Source organism: Eleginops maclovinus, chromosome 11 (genome assembly GCF_036324505.1).
Source record: "Eleginops maclovinus isolate JMC-PN-2008 ecotype Puerto Natales chromosome 11, JC_Emac_rtc_rv5, whole genome shotgun sequence".
Lineage (NCBI taxonomy): Eukaryota > Metazoa > Chordata > Actinopteri > Perciformes > Eleginopidae > Eleginops > Eleginops maclovinus.
In genome coordinates this window covers 25,066,017-25,081,073 of record NC_086359.1, presented here as the reverse complement: position 1 = coordinate 25,081,073, position 15,057 = coordinate 25,066,017, and the positions used below count along the sequence as shown (strand labels likewise).

At 42.7% G+C, this 15,057-nt stretch overlaps 1 protein-coding gene across 23 annotated transcripts in view; it reads left to right on the top strand.

Annotated features, from left to right (window-relative positions):
- The window catches only part of dlg2 (discs, large homolog 2 (Drosophila)), a 186,728-nt gene that overhangs the window by 157,980 nt on the left and 13,691 nt on the right, over positions 1–15,057 (top strand). The window lies entirely within an intron of this gene.

The following is a 15,057-nucleotide window of genomic DNA, read 5'->3' as shown; positions in this document are numbered from 1 at the left end:
ACCACATTTATACGTGCTTTATAACTGAAATGCATGCTCGATGTCTAGCAACAATAACCAACGACACTCTATCAGTGGTTTTGTAATGAATAAATTAAATGCATACAAAAAGTGTTAAACTCTACAAGCAAAAACATCACAATCCAACAATATTGTAGCTGTGAAGTCACCACAGAAATAGTGGATTACAAAATACTGTGGAGCAGAAACACCTATACAGATGTCATTAGTTGAACAGTAGTATCATATTGTTGTATCCGGCTGTAGTGCTGAACAAAGCTATTGTTTATTGTTGCCATTGGCAACACGTGCATAATGAGACGTTTAGGGGAACATCGGTAAATTGTAGTGTCAATTGGATACATCCGACATGTCCTAATCAATCTTGTTTATTTTTCAGAGGGGTTTTACACAAACATGCCTACGCAGGCACTTGCATTAGCGGAGGCTGCATAGCAGCGCTAATGTCAAAGACACAAACGTTATTTTAAATTGACCAGGATACAGTGACAAAAATATTTGGGAAGGCTTAGCCTTAGATTTCTTCCCTGGGGGATTATGTGTTTGTGTAGTGTCTTTTGCTGAAAAAAAAAACGCCAACAGGTGAGTTTGTTGTTGTTTCTGGTGAAAAATGTCAACTAATCTCTGCAAGATAGTGTTTTATGAGTAGGATGATATGAAGCAGACTGCTGGAGCTAGCTTACACCAGTTATGTATATATACAACAACTATTAGTGGTATAGGTACATTCTTTGAATAAGTGAGAAATGAATTTAACTTCTGTTCACAGCTATCATACTGAAGAAATATGTTAGTTACTGTATGCTTTTAAATGCTATTTAAATGTATGCCATTAATAATTTATATCGAATTCTTAACTGTGAATGTGTTTCATTTTAATCTTTTAGGAAATAACATTACATAAAAGATTTTCCATAAAAAAGTTGAATCAGGAACAAAACTCTGTTATTAAATCAGTATTTGTCTTATATGACAATTATTGTTAAATCTGAAAGGTCCTTCCCAGCTTTGGAATTATATATATACAACCCACTCAGCCCACTCCCCCTTTGTGATGGACATAGGCGGCACCAGGGTTGTTCTTGGTTGGGGTACAGCCCAACCAAGAATTGTGTTAGCCCTACCGTTAGCCCTACCATAAAACCAACTAATATTCAATGAGTCAGGCCCACTTGAGGGAAATTAAACAACAGGAAGGGAGACCAAGTTGATATACATTTCAAATAAATCATTTATTAATTAAAATACAAGTCAGTAGATGTTTGCCTGCTGCGAACACGACTCGTCTTGCTTGGGGTGAAGTCATCCCGCTGTACTCTTACCATCCATTCGGCTCTCACTGACACATCCACTGGAAAGCTATGGAAGCTTATAGTACTATTGTACCTCGACGAATTCGTATAAAGTGGTACACAACAATGGATTGCGGTCTTTTTCACGCGTTGATACGCCAACCGCCCCTCTTTCACCCGAAATCCACTCATATTTAAACTTTGTCAATCAAATTATTAGCAGCTACTCTAAACTAGCGTCTCCAATCTCCACAACAACACAACCTACCAGAAGTAGTCGAGCGTACACTCAACACACTGAAGTTAACCAGAATTTCTACTGTGCTCGTAGCCTATTAAGCTCAGGTCAAACTTTATCATGGATACATTTGTTTTTAAACGTCGTCGGACGGAACAACAGATGGCGGTGGCGGGCGTGTTGGATAAGGACACACTTTTGAGACCTGCAAGGGAAGACGACCACTCCAGTCATTCAAAAATCGTACAAGAAAACAGAGTACATGAGGCCTGTGGTTTTTTTCCTACGTTATACTGCATGCCAAGACATCGCTCAGCAAGGTCACCGAGAGGATCAGGGGTCAGAAAATAAGGGCAACGTTGTGGAGCTGCTGAATATAATTGGTGAGTTTGACAAGACAGTAGCCAAGAAACTGAAGGATAATCCCAGAAATGCCAAATACGCACATAAAGACATTGAAAACGAGATTTTTGAAATTATGGCTGACATGGTCAGAAATGAAATAAGTGCAGAAACCCGAGAAGCAGAACATTTCGCCCTCATGGTTGACGAAAGCAAAGATATCCGCAAAAGTGAACAGATTTCCATTGTTGTGCGGTATTTAAAAGGAGACGAGGTGCAATTCCTGCACTTCACGAATGAGAAGCTTACAACAGACTATCACAGTGCAATATTGACAAAAACATGTGTGTCGGACAGTGTTATGATGGCGCTGCAGTTATGTCTGGCTCCAAAAGTGGCGTTCAGCAGAAATTCAAAAAGGATGTGCCACAAGCACTGTACATTCACTGTCATGTGCACAGGTTAAACCTCGTTTTGGTTCATGTGGTCCGCAACGTTGAAGCAGCAGCAGAGTTTTTTGAAACCGTACAAATGTTGTACAACTTTTTCTCCAACTGTGTTGCCCATGATATGTTCATCAAGAAACAGAGAGAGATTGAATCAGCGACACAGCCCGTTGAACTTAAGAGCCTCTCTGACACACGCTGGGCATGTCAATATGCGGCGTTGGTTGCAATCCGAAAATCACTGCGTGCAATGCGCGCGACACTGCTAGATATCATGTCTCAGCCTAATGCGCGGAGGAAAACTGAGGCCAGGGCTGTGAATGGACTTGTTGATGAACAGTTTGTCCTGCTTCTCACACTTTTCGAGGAGCTATTTCCGGGTCACAAAATTCATGTCTGACCAGCTCCAATCTCCCACTCTTGAGCTTTCGTCCACAATAGACTTAACAGAGTCAGTCATAGCGACATTGTCAGACAAACGTGCAGAAGAGTCGTGGGTTGTCATTCAGGACAGAGCAGCGGACCTGTGCACCAAAGCAGGTGTGAGCAAGGACGGGACATGCGAAAAGGGACAGATACAGCCTCCTCGAATTCTTCAGGAGTTTGTTGTTGAGGCCTCAGTTGAGCGCACACCTGTTACAACTCCAGATGCGCTGCGCACACATTGTTATTACCCAGTAATTGACAGACTTGTGGGTGAAATGAGAAGACATTTCTCAACAGAGGCCGGAGGTGTTTTAATGGGAGTCACAGCACTCAGCCCCAAACAGACAGACAACAAATGCCTGCAGCCCATGGCGCAGTTCTATGGAGTGACTGAGGAAAACCTGACAACAGAGCTACACCAAGTTCAGCGTCTGCTGGAAAGAAAGCACAGGGACATGTAGTGAATTACACTGTGGGATTTCTCGCTTTAATGCGACGTTACTGGGATGCGTTTATGGATTTATACAGACTCATCTGTATTTCACTGACCCTGCCCGTAACCTCTGCTTCGTGCGACCGCAGTTTCTCCTGCCTCCGTCGGATTAAGAACTATCTGTGGAACAGCAGCGGTGATACCCGAAACCGCAACTTGGTCGCTGTTGTCCATCAATAAACAAAGGACAAAGACTTTGGATGTTCAGCGCATCATCAACATCTTTGCCTCCAATCACAAAAAACGGCGGATTGTACTCATTTGAAAATCTCAACCTGGTGAGTTTTAATATTGTTTTTATTGTTTTTGAAAACATTGCTGACTTTGTTATTGCGTTTTGCGTGTTGCCTGTTTCATGCTCTTGTTTGCTGCGGTCTTGTTGCCTAATTAGCATACTTAATTTGTGGTAGACTATATATGGCTTTAGGATACGTAACTATTAACTTGTCTGTCTGTCTGTCTGTCTGTCTGTCTGTCTGTCTGTCTGTCTGTCTGTCTGTCTGTGCGTGCGTGCGTGCGTGCGTGTTTCTAGCTGTGGGAGGGTGTTGTTTTATTGAATATATATTCACATTGAAATGATGGCATTGATTTAGCCCCCACGCTGTATGGGTTAGCCCCACTGTAGTTGAACCACAAAACATACTCTGGCGCCGCCACTGGTGATGGACATTACTGTTGTGGGTCTCTACTGAGAATCAAGAACAATAAAAACATTTCAAACCCTTAAAAAAGATATTCATTGTTGGATGCTTATGATATCGCCACCCTTGTCAGTGATTGACTTGAACACTGAGAATGTTTTATTAACTTCAGACATCATATACAAATGTTAGCATACACCAACAAAATATTTATGTGTGCTGTGTGTGAAAATTAATATCTAATTTTCACACACAGCACAGCACCATTTACTAAATGAAACCATAACCCATCCTAAAAGCAGCCAGAAATGCAATATATTCATTGCATTTAGAATTAGAACACACGGGGCTCAACACAATTATGTAGAGTACAAGTCCACAGTCAAGGCAAAGTCAACTTTATTATTAATATCACTAAGTGTTGTACTAACAGGGAGACCGACATACCGTATTTAAAAATAAAAAGGCACAACAATAAATATATGTCCAATGGGAGCAGAGGAGAGAGGTGGGAGCGAGTTCAGCATCTTACAGGAAATGTCATTTGCATGTAATATTATTTCTAAGGATGGAATTAGAACACTGGAGTTTGTTATCCTTTAATTTTACTCAATTAATTATATTTCAGGTTGTGGGTAACAGCCAATCCATGGTAGCAGCACGGGAAGAGCTTGAATGCATGAATGATCTTTATTGTCATTGCTACTAAAAAAAACAAGTTTCCAGAACAACAAAATTGGAGCAATTGTAATGGCCTACTAAGGCCTATTAACATCAAATTTATATTGAAAGGTTCGGATTCCTGGCCACACCAACACAGTGAGAAGGACACCAATATATGTATAAAATGATTTATTTATAATTCGAAGTTAGTTTAAAACAGTCCATGTATAGATATTTAAATGAGATATGGTTAGAATGATGTTCAATTTATCTAAACTACTCAAATACAAAATGCAGTTCAGACAAGGGGTTCAACCATACTAAAAAGTCCAATCCGGTTAGACCGAACTCCACTCTGGTTCCCTTTTTGCCGGGAGAAAGTGTCTTTCATTGTTCAAGTCCGGTTAAGGGCCCTCGACACACAAATAAGAGGGAGACTCAGGGCACACCAACACAACTCCGATTACTCAAAACCAACAGCCGAGAGCAGGAGAAATAGCTACTTCCCTTAATCTGGAGTCTGCAAGCGTTGGATCGCAAGGGTCGAACGACAGTCTGGTCCAGTGGCGAAGAGGAACTGCGGGGGGTCCGTCCTTTGCGAGTAGCAGTTAAGGGATCCGGTCCGGTCCGATCTGCGGCGATCTGAGGCAGTAACTGTGAGGAGAAAATAAAAACACCCCGTCTAACAGGTAATCGGCGTGTTTATGGGGGAGTGGATTTGCCAACTGGCGAATGGGATCGCTGATTTTCACTGGTTTCTGGTGTGTCAATTTGCAGTGTCTGTGTCTTTGTTGTGACAGTTCGTTAGGGAGGTTAAACAAAGCATGCATAGGTTTATAAATAAAAAAAAGTTCATCGCTAAAAAGCGCACAACAACCATCAAAAATCACAACATATAAAAAGGTTTAACCATCCATCCCACTGTCTAACATGTTGACTTCATTCCATGACACAATCCCCTAATGCGTTAACAAGAATAGTAAAAATAGAGCAATATAATAAATAAATAATTAATTAAAAAATACAAAATATAAATATGCATACTATACATATGAGGTATAAATAACAAAGTGTCAGTAGTTAAAGTGTTTGGAGGCAGGTTATTTCTAAGTACGCTCAGTATATCTTGGATAACAGGGACGGAGAAGGATACTGTGGTAATGTTCAGGGCATGTTGAGCGCAGCTATGGCTCTTGGATAGAGGCTGTCTCTGAGCCGGTTGGTTCTGGCTCTCATTGTTCTGTAGCGTCTGCCTGAAGGCAGTCGTTCACAGTGGCAGTGCCCGGTAGGCCTGTCACGATAACAGATTTTGCTTGACAATAAATTGTCCCAGAAATCATCACGATAAACGATAATATCGTCGTTGAGACCATTTTTCAACTCATATAATGATAATGGCATAATGATGCAAGTACACCCTTTCAAAGATCAATAAACTTTTATTTAAAGATTTGGAATCTGAACGTGAATAAGACAATTTAAGTATCCAAAATAAATAAACAAAACAACCAAAAACAATAAATAAAAAGGACTCTCAGTCTTAGTTAGCAAAAATTGCACTTCAATAAAAAACACACACAACCGAAACAATAAATAAAATAGATTATCACGTCTCTGTAAACACAATTGCACTTAAATAAATATTAAACATTAGGCTCAGAAGTAAAAAGAGATACATTCTTTAACAGGCAAAACAGGCAAAACTGCCAATCTAGTTATAGGACCTTTGTAAACAAAAAGTGCAAACTAACAACAAAAACACTCCATCTGAATAAAAGCAGATGCCTCAATAGGCCATATGCAGATTCGTAGCTACTTTAGTTTGTTAGATTCTTTCAAGAAATACCAACATGTAGACTTTGTGTGGTTTAAGGCAGGATCTCTCAGGAGTAGCAATGTTGCCAGCTGTGCTAAACATTCTCTCTGAGCTGGTGCTTTTTGCACAAATGCACATGTACTTTTGGGCCAACTTGGCTCTTTTAAGTCCAGTAGCTCTTGCATAAGCCATGATACCTTGGATCCAAGATGGTGGCCTTTCTCAGGAGGGCTATGATTGCAGGTGAGCTGTATTTTTCATTCAGTACCCTGCACATGTTTCGCGTAATACTGGCTGTCAGTGCAGTGTCATCGGGGCCTGGAGAGAGAAGGTCGCTTTGAATCAGTTCCAGCACAGGCTTAAGTGAGGACATTGTGAATTATTTTTCCCCTGAGAGGACGTCTGTGAAGTCAGCCAGTGGTTTCATTGATGCGTTCATGGACTCCAACATGGCTGGGAGTTGCTCCAGCACCCTCTCTACCATCTTCTGCTTAGTGCCCCATCATGTGGCAACATCCTGTGGGAAACCTAATATTGTTCTTGTTCATTAGTTAGTCTATATTAACATTCTTAAACTATATATATATATATATATATATATATTTATATGATCTAATACATACATACATACATGCTCATGAAAGTACAGACATTACAGGCTACTATAAAATAAAAATAACAACTCTTTAAATATTTTGCCTTGCAAATTAAACTATCAATGAATTAAACATCACTCACCAGTATTAGACTGTGTTGGGGGAAATTAGCCTCACACTGTGCCTTCCTCAGTTCTCTCCTCTTAATCCAGCTCAGGTTGAATGTGTTGACCAAACTTTTAAAGAGTCCTATGGCACGCGCTGTCCGATCTTTGTCGCTGTCCAGACCATGGGACACAGCAAGATGGAGGTTGTGGCCAAAGCAATTGAGCCATGGCCAGCCCAGATTCCTTATGCAGCAACAATGTTAGCACCATTGTCTGTAGTGATGCAGACTAGTTTGTGATCCAGTCCCTAGTCTGCTGAAGCAGATTTCAGGTTTTCTCCAAGGATGTCAGCAGTATGGTTATCTGGGACAAATCTGGTCTCTAAACACTTGGGAGTGCAGGGTCCAGTCAGCAGTTATATAGTGAATGGTCAAGCTCATATATGGGGTCATGTTTGAGCTTGACCACATATCCGTAGTAGCAGAGTAAAATAGTATGTCTTTGATCTGCTTTATTATGTCTTCTTTGACGTTGTTGTAAAGCTGTGGAATTGCTGTTTGTGATATGTACGTTCTCCCACGTAATTCGTATTGGCTGTCAAATGTTTGCAGCATTTTTTGAAACGCCGGTTTTTTTGACTGTATTAAATGGCTGCATCTCTTTGGCAATGTAGTGAACTACACCATCTGTCAGTGAGCACCATTTTGCACTGTCCTGTTTGTATTTGGTTTTGCGACTAAATGCCCCAGTGAGTGTGGTCTGTCGGGAAGACGGAGACGGCCCCTCTGTAGTTGTAGATGTCGTATTTTTTCCCAGCTGGGAAAACTGCATCGGGTGATTATGTTTTAGATGTTCGTAGTATTGCCGGTTTTAGTTGCGACTGTTTTTCATCAAATGCGACATACCGTCTCCTTCATGTTTAGTGGTTCACCACGGTAATTGGGTTTGAATCCGAAGTGCTCCCATACTGCAGCTGTCGCGTTCGAAACCAATTCCATGTTTTATTTATTTATATGTTTATTACTCCAATCACGACTCGCATTTTCTCTGTCTGCTCCTAACGGGGCCCTCTTGCTGCACTGTGGAACACCTGGGGCAGGGCCCCACCACCAAACACACAAACAAAAAAAAGAGTGACTGACAAGAGGATTCATGTGAGAGACGCGAGGAAAACAAACAAGCATGCAAATGAATTATCGAGGCCGGCAAAAATGCCCGGGGTGTGATGGGTCTTTGAGGGTGCAGTGAACTTCCTAATACAGCGGGAGCTGTACAGGGCAGCTGATGATCTTCTGGGCGGTGTTGACGACTCTCTGGAGCGCTTTCCTCTCTGCAGCAGTGCAGCTGCAGAACCACACACAGATGCAGTAGGTGAGGATGCTCTCCATAGAGCACCGGTAGAAGGACACCAACAGTTCCTGCGCGAGATGGTTGCTCCTGAGTACTCTCAGGAAGTACAGTCTCTGTTGGGCCTTCTTGGTGGTAGCAGTGGTGTTGGTGCTCCAGGTCAGGTCGTCATTCAAATGGACGCCCAGGAATTGGAAGTCGGAGGCCCTCTCCACGTCGTCCCCGCCGATGGTCAGGAGCTGGGTGGCTGTCTTCTGCCTCCTGAAGTCGATGATCAGCTCCTTGGTTTTGGCAGTGTTCAGTTCCAGGTTGTTTTCCGTGCACCACTCCAACAGCTTCACCACCTCGTCCTGGCAGACTCGTCTCCCCCGGAGATGAGCCCCACCACCGTGGTGTCGTCCGCGAATTTGATGATGGAGTTGCTGGGGTGGGCAGGGGTGCAGTCGTAAGTGTAGAGGGAGTAGAGGAGGGGGCTGAGCACTCAGCCCTGGGGAGAGTCGGTGCTGAGGTTCAGGCTTGATGAGGTGTGGCGGCCTATCTTCACCCTCTGGGGGCGGTTTGACAGGGAATCCTTAATCCACAGGCAGACGGAGAGTGAAAATCCCAGTTTGGTCACCAGCCTGTCAGGGATAATTGTGTTGAAAGCGGAGATGTAGTCCACAAAGAGCAGCCGCGCCTAGCTCCCTCTCTGTTCCAAGTGGCTCAGAGTAGAGTGTAGAGCTGTGGCAATGGCGTCTTCTGTGGATCTTTTAGCTGTCTTAATCCTCTGGGACCAGTTTTTCAAAAGTAATCCAGTGGGATTTCGGATCAAATCTTGGAAATGGGTTTTTCAAAGGCAAAAGAGGGATTCCAGATAAGATCAGATCATGTAATCCGATCTTACATTTGATCTGGATCAAACCTGCCCTTTGGGTTTTTCAGAAGGGTGGATTCAGTTGTGATTTTGAGTTTGTTTTTTTAAGTGAATGATCACAAAATCAATGTATACTGATGATATGTACATTTCTTCAGATTTTGTATGAATATAAATCAAGACAGTGACCATGGATATAAAGAAAATCTATGAAGCATGTCACATCTAATGAGATATGGTAAACAAAAAAAACAAATAAAAAAATCTCAAAGCTCTCAGCTGTCAAAGCTGCTCACAGCTCTATGAAAAATATACGCAGTCATTCAGTAGACTAATTAAAAGTAATTTCTCACAATTGCATCTCTAATAGCATGTCCAGTGTGTCCTTCATTTGGTAACAACCTTGGCAGCTGTTCTGGTTCTACATCAGGCTCAGGTCCATCAAAATTGTCATAAAGAGGGACATTATGCCTGGTGGCAATGTTATGTAAAACAATGCAGGCAAGGATTTATGTTGCATGCCACCTTGGGTTGTACTCACAAGTAGTTTAGACACGCAAGCCGTCTGTTCAGGACTCCATTTAGGCGTTCAATGGCACATCTTGTTCTGCAAAATGAAGAATTGAAGCGTGCCTGCTCAGGTGTGTTTGCAACTGAAAAAGGGGCCATTAGCCATGGTAAAATCTGCCATTTGGTCGGTGGGATTGAAACTCTCTGTATAGTGCACTCTCTCTTAGAATGTGTGCATCATGAACAGAACCTGGCCACTTCACAACACAGTTCGTGATTATGAGGTCAGCGTTGCCCACAAGCTGGATGTTGATGCTGTGCCTCCCCTTTCGATTGACATACTCCCACTCCCTTTCACAAGGTGCTTGGATATGGACATGAGTGCAATCAATAGCACCAATTGTACTAAGCATGTTCCCCATTTGAAAAAACTTGTGCTTAGTCTGAGCTGTCTGGTCATCCTTGGGAAAGGAAACAAATTCATTGATCAGACTGCCCAGTGCTAGGTTTCAAGGTTTCAAGGTTTTATTGGTCATATGCACAGCATATACAACGCATATGTTGGCAATGAAAATCTTATATCCCATGCTCCTCCAACAACTCAACATACATGGTGCAAATAAGATAAATAAAATAGTGCAAAAAGAGAGAACAATATTTACAATAACAACAATAAAGATTTAAGGATGTGAAATATATACATGTGGAATATGTTGAGAGTATTTAAATACTTTACACTGTTGAATGAGGAGGTATGGACAGATGCATATATTACGTATAACAGATGTATATGGCAGATATGTATAATATATAGATATGTGTACAATAAACAGATACAGTGGGGCAAAAAAGTATTTAGTCAGCCACCAATTGTGCAAGTTCTCCCATTTAAAAAGATGAGAGAGGCCTGTAATTTTCATCATAGGTATACCTCAACTATGAGAGACAGAATGGGGGAAAACAAATCCAGGAAATCACATTGTAGGATTTTTAATGAATTTATTTTCAAATGATGTGGAAAATAAGTATTTGGTCAATAACAAAAGTTCATCTCAATACTTTGTTATATACCCTTTGTTGGCAATGACAGAGGTCAAACGTTTTCTGTAAGTCTTCACAAGGTTTCCACACACTGTTGCTGGTATTTTGGCCCATTCCTCCATGCAGATCTCCTCTAAAGCAGTGATGTTTTGGGGCTGTCGCTGGGCAACACGGACTTTCAACTCCCTCCAAAGATTTTCTATGGGGTTGAGATCTGGAGACTGGCTAGGCCACTCCAGGACCTTGAAATGCTTCTTACGAAGCCACTCCTTCGTTGCCCTGGCGGTGTGTTTGGGATCATGGTCATGCTGAAAGACCCAGCCACGCTTCATCTTCAGTGCCCTTGCTGATGGAAGGAGGTTTTCACTCAAAATGTCACGATACATGGCCCCATTCATTCTTTCCTTTACACGGATCAGTCGTCTTGGTCCCTTTGCAGAAAAACAGCCCCAAAGCCTGATGTTTCCACCCCCATGCTTCACAGTAGGCATGGTGTTCTTTGGATGCAACTCTGCATTCTTTCTCCTCCAAACACGACGAGTTGAGTTTTTATCAAAAAGTTCTATTTTGGTTTCATCTGACCATATGACATTCTCCCAATCCTCTTCTGGATCATCCAAATGCCCTCTAGCAAACTTCAGACGGGCCTGGACATGTACTGACTTAAGCAGGGGGACACGTCTGGAACTGCAGGATTTAAGTCCCTGGCGGCGTAGTGTGTTACTGATGGTAGCCTCTGTTACTTTGGTCCCAGCTCTCTGCAGGTCATTCACTAGGTCCCCCCGTGTGGTCCTGGGATTTTTGCTCACCGTTCTTGTGATCATTTTGACCCCACGGGGTGAGATCTTGCGTGGAGCCCCAGATCGAGGGAGATTAGCAGTGGTCTTGTATGTCTTCCATTTTATAATAATTGCTCCCACAGTTGATTTCTTCACACCAAGCTGCTTACCTATTGCAGATTCAGTTTTCCCAGCCTGGTGCAGGTCTACAATTTTGTCTCTGGTCTCCTTTGACAGCTCTTTGGTCTTGGCCATAGTGGAGTTTGGAGTACGACTGTTTGAGGTTGTGGACAGGTGTCTTTTATACTGAAAACGAGTTCAAAAAGGTGCCATTAATACAGGTAACGAGTGGAGGACAGAGGAGACTCTTAAAGAAGAAGTTACAGGTCTGTGAGAGCCAGAAATCTTGCTTGTTTGTAGGTGACCAAATACTTATTTTACCGAGGAATTTACCAATTAATTCATTAAGAATCCTACAATGTGATTTCCTGGATTGTTTCCCCCATTCTGTCTCGCATAGTTGAAGTGTACCTATGATGAAAATTACAGGCCTCTCTCATCTTTTTAAATGGGAGAACTTGCACAATTGGTGGCTGACTAAATACTTTTTTGCCCCACTGTATGTATGGCAGATGTGTATAATATATATGTGTGTACTATAAACAGATGTGAGTAGACATTCACAGAGCTCAGGAGTTCAGCAGTCTTATAGCCTGTGGTATAAAACTGTCCCTGAGTCTGGTGGTCTTGGTCCGGATGCTGCGGTACCGTCTGCCAGACGGCAGCAGACAGAACAGATTGTTGCTGGGGTGATGGGGGTCCTTTAATATCCTACCGGCCTTCTTCCTACACCGCTGGGTGTAGAAGTCCTCCATGGATGGCAGCTCCGTCCTGGTGCTGAGCAGTTTTCACCACCCTCTGTAGAGTCTTAAGGATGAGGGCGGTCAACTGCCATACCAGGCGGTGATGCAGCCAGTCAGGGTACTCTCGATGGTGCACCTGTAGAAGTTGCAGAGTATGCTGGAGTCTATGTTGAACTTCCGCAGCCTGCAGAGGAAGAAGAGCCGCTGTCGAGCCGTCTTGGATATGACCCTGGTGTGATGTGTCCATGTCAGGTCCTCACTGATGTTTACCCCGAGGTACCTGAAGCTGCTGACTCTCTCCACAGGAGTCCCGTCGGTGGTGATGGGTGTGTGTCCCTCTCTCTGACTCTTCCTGTAGTCCACAGGAAGAGTTTTTGCTACTGACAGCCTTCACCACATTACTCAGTTGATTTTCTCACTCCCATATTGTCACCAATTACTTGGTGGAAAGTCCCACATGCGTAAAAACGCAGAGCGATTAAGCACTGTTCCTCCACGGATAAAGCATGACTCCTTTAGGTTTGGCGTTGGAGTGTTGGCCTGACAAGATCTGCAATGTACAGACAGAACGAATGTTATCTCTCCCAAAGCGAAAACGTGCATACAGTTCTTCTGATGTGTATTGCTGAAGTGGTTTGGCACGCTCAGCATACACCCTGTCACGGTACCTTCTCCTACGGTAACGATGAACAATACCCGCCATGTGGATGCCTCTGTATGCTAGGAGAAATGGGTGCAAAGACATGATGTGTTTAAATAGTCTCACCCATTAACCAGCAACAAGCTGAGTTGTGTAAGCCTAATTGAGCACAAGCCAAAGCAATCATGCTCAAGGCTTATAAGGTCAGTGTTTGCTACACCAAAGAGTTGGAATCACGGACTCAAAAGGGCCTAATTTCACTGTGGCAGAAACTTGTGCAATGCTGGAGGGTGTTCGGGGCAATTTTGCATTGATAGTAGGAAGTTTCAGCTCTGCACAGGGTGGAGAAGTAACCAAGAAAGGAAAAGAGAACATTTGGGAGGACATTACCAATCATGTCAATGCAACTGGGTCTGGCCAAAAGAGGATCATAAACCAAGTAATGTTGGAAGAACCTTAGGGCCAAGGCAACTAAAGACCTTGCTGAAGCCAAAAACCCCCAAACAGGTAACAAGCCATATAAGAGGGGGGAATTCACTGATATGGTCCTTGATGTAATAGGAGGAGAAAATCAGAGGCTCTGCATGGCATTGAAGGCATAGAAGCAGATGGAGAGCCCACAATTACAGAGAGTATGACTTCAGAAGAATGCAAGCAAGATTCTCCTGCAGAGGAAATGTTTGTGCTGGACCTGACTCCAGTTATTGAGGAGGAAGATAGATCCCCAGTGGAAGTAAGGGAGACAGTCCAAGACCTTCCTTCAAGAAAACGCAAACGTTCCTCAGCTACAAACAAAGATGATGACAGCTATGAGTTGCTTCTGAAACGGGAAACCGAAAGAGCAGAAGTACAAATTCAACTGGGTAAAGAACAAATCTGGCTTACCCAACTGCAGAAGACAAAAGTGGAGATACAACTCCTAAAGGAAGAAATGAAAAGAGCTGGTATCTGTCTTGTGAATGTTTTTTGACTATTGGATAATATTTTTGTTTTGTTTTGTTACTTAACATTAGAAAAAAATAAGGACTGTAAAATGTTTCTGTTTATTACACTGTTTCTGTTTCCTAAAATTAAAACAAACAATGGCTATATGTGGCCTCCGGTATTAAGCCAGTGGGGCTACACTGTTGGTTCCATTTAAGGATCTGGTAAACAGGATTTGGTAATCTTGAAATTTGGTATTTGGATCATAGTGATCCAATCCAATGTTCCTTTAAAAAACTGGCATAAAAGTAAGATGGATCAGGTGATCCTGGATAGCAAAACATGGGATTTCCAAATCCGGATCAATTTGATCCAGATTACACTTTTTGAAAAATTGGGCCCTGAACGTGTGTGCTGTCCTTTCAAAAACAGCAGGAACGCAGAACACAGAACACAGACAAGAAACATAACCTCCTTCACTTTGTGGTGTATCACAACGCACAATCTCAACTATGTAAACACGATAATAAATAGAATAGAGTAATCCATTCTGTCAGATATAGTCAGATTACCACTATGACTCGCGCAGTCTTTACCTATTTTGGTTGCAGTACGTAGCTGTCCAATATTGCGGACCATCTCGCGCATGCGCAGTGCAAATCGGGTAGGCCTGCAAATCTGGTAGTGACATCCAGTTCGAACAGTTCTTATCATGGCTGCCACTGAGGTACTTCCGGGTCATTCCACTCCGTTAGGAACCTTCCTAAATTATACTGACTATTCCAACGCAATCAACAACAAACTCACCTGTTGTCCGCTCAAAGTGTTAATCTAGTCTGGTGTTGGATCGCTAGAAAGAGAGCTGTCATCAGACTGGCCGAGGTTGTTACTCGCTCTGCTCAACCCCATTCGGTTTAAATGGACTCAGTAGCGCCCCCTGCTGCTATGGAAAATAACTCAGGACATTTGTGAGGCTATCTTCAGCACAACTACGGCGGAATATTCCTGCCAAAAGTCAC